At 56.0% G+C, this 2,327-nt stretch overlaps 1 pseudogene; it reads left to right on the forward strand.

The window, feature by feature from the left end:
- Window positions 1-203: 203 nt before the first annotated feature.
- Window positions 204-1,856, forward strand: LOC101286562 (coiled-coil domain-containing protein 86-like; annotated as a pseudogene).
- The last annotated feature ends 471 nt before the right edge of the window (window positions 1,857-2,327 follow it).

Consider the following 2,327-nt stretch of genomic DNA (forward strand, 5'->3'; position numbering starts at 1 on the left):
AAAATTGGGTACCAAAAATACTCAAATTATGCCAAGAGAGGCCTTTAAAAGATATAGTCGCACGTAATGCCTTAAAATCCTAAAGGGGTTATTTAGTTACCATTCATCTTCAAACATCTCATGTTAATTAGTAATTATGTATCTCATTGTATAATTAGAAGATTTTAAAAGTAACTGTTCGATTTAGAAACTCTGGCCGGGCCATGGATACACCACAGAGGCGCAGCCGGTGGCTGGAAGGCCTAAAGCCTGAGTCCCCCGAGAACCTTACCTCAGTTCTGCGGGCCAAACGGGCCCTTGTGGAGCTCGAGTCAAACCCAGAAGAAAAGAGGGAGCCCGGGTCTCCTCGGAGGGTGCAGCCAGCCGGCCTGGGATCTCCCAGACATCAGCCGGAGACAAGCCCGAGATCAACCAGTCTACGGGACGGGGCAGACTTGGGGTCCCCCAGAAAGCGGCCAGAGCCTGGCTCAGGGTCCCCCCTTCGTCAGCGAGACCCAGGCCTGGAGTCGCCCCCAAAGACAGCCGGAATCGAGTCCTGAATCCCTCCGAAGCCAAGTGGGGAGTGGCCGAAGTTTTCCCAGGACCAAGAAGAAGCGGACTCGGAGGTGCCCAAGAGTAAGGAGGAGACCCCCGCGGGGTCCCCCCGACATCAGCTACAGCCGGGCCCGGGTCACCAGAGCCCTACCCGGGTCCCGAGCCCGCTCAGCCGCTGCAGGGCTGACACCCCAGAGCCCGGCTCCCCCCGGGATCCCCGTGAGCAGAGCAAGCCACCGCCGGCCGGGCAGCCGGAGAGAGACGGCCTCGGGCCAGAGAAGCGAGAAGGGTCTTCAGCCCAGGCCCCAGCGTCCAAGACACCGAAGGAGGAGGACGTCCCTAAAGTCCCGAAGGGGAAGCCCAGGTCCGGGCGGGTGCGGAAGGACCGCTCAAAGAAGAGCGTCTCCCGGATGGTCCAGGACAAGCCCCTGCGCACATCCTGGCAGCGGAAGATGCAAGACCGGCAGGAGACAGAGCTGGCCAAGGACTTGGCCCGGCACCTGGGGGAGGAGAACCCGAAACGCCGCCCGGAGAACGAGCGGAAGGCGGAGATCGTCCAAGCGACCCGTTACCCCGCCAGGCGCAGGCGGGCGAAGAAGCAGCAGCTGCGCTCCGCGGAGAAGCGGGACACTGGCCCAGCTGCAGAAGCGCCGAGCTCGGCATGACTGAGGCCTTCTGTGGCCAACCGCCGTGTCACACACGGCAGCCCTCGGGCCACTGGCCACACGCCTCTGCTGACCCAGGACTCCAACTCCGTGCTTCCCAAACAGGGGCTCCACCGAGACGGGGCTCTGAGCCTTCCGAAGGGCGCACAGAGACCCAGAGGTAGCCTGGGACCTGGCAGAGACTGGAGCGAGGAGGGTCAGCTCGCTCCTCTCCAAGTGCCTTCAAACCACGAAGAGTAATTTCTGGTTCCTCAGGGAGCTGGTGACTGGAGGGTGACTCCCCAAAATATGTATGTTCTGTCTCAGAGTCCTGGGTCTAACCCAGGCCAGGAGGCTGGAAGTCAGGAATCCTCCTCTCCACACACACACCTCCCCAAAGGCTGCTTTGGGTCCCTCTGCATCCCACTGACCCTGCCACCCAGGGGACTGAATCCAGCTCCGCCCCACTTTTCAACACTCAAGGTTAAAATGGGGAGGTTGCAGGGGGCAGGGTCTATCTAGCTCCCCCTTTCCTGTACCAGACTCTGCAGAAGTCCCAGGGATCTGATTAACTCATGCCATCCAGACTACAGCAGAAATATTTATTGAACGCCTGCTGTGTACAGGTACAATTCTAGGTACCAGGGAATACAGACAAAAGTCCTTGTCCTCAAGGATCTTTCATTCTGATGGAGAAAACATAATAAACAAATAAAATGTAAAAAAACCCCAAAAACCTGTTAAACTTCATTTTTATTAAATAAATCAGTAACAGATGATCAGAAACAAATTTTCTACAAAGAGGAAGTGGAGTATGCAGAATTGGCTTCTAAACCTTCCAACCAAACTAACCAAGCTCAACCGCTCCCTTCCCCAAACCCATTTGTAAGTTGATCTCTTAGCAAAAGAAAGAAAAAAGGCTTCCCATTTTTGTGACTTATATGGAATAAAGAACACGTCTCTGCCTCTAGACTGTGGCCAACTCTGACTTCCCTGTGATGTGTGCCTCCTCTCTGTGTGGTGAGAGGGTGAACTCACACAGGAAAGCTCTTCGGGATTGCTGGGGACGGACCGCTTCGGAGAGTTTGTCTGCCTCCGTTGCTGAGTCGTCTGGTCTCCTTTCTTCCTCTTCTCCTCACAGGCTTTCTT

This window comes from Orcinus orca, chromosome 12 (assembly GCF_937001465.1).
Source record: "Orcinus orca chromosome 12, mOrcOrc1.1, whole genome shotgun sequence".
Lineage (NCBI taxonomy): Eukaryota > Metazoa > Chordata > Mammalia > Artiodactyla > Delphinidae > Orcinus > Orcinus orca.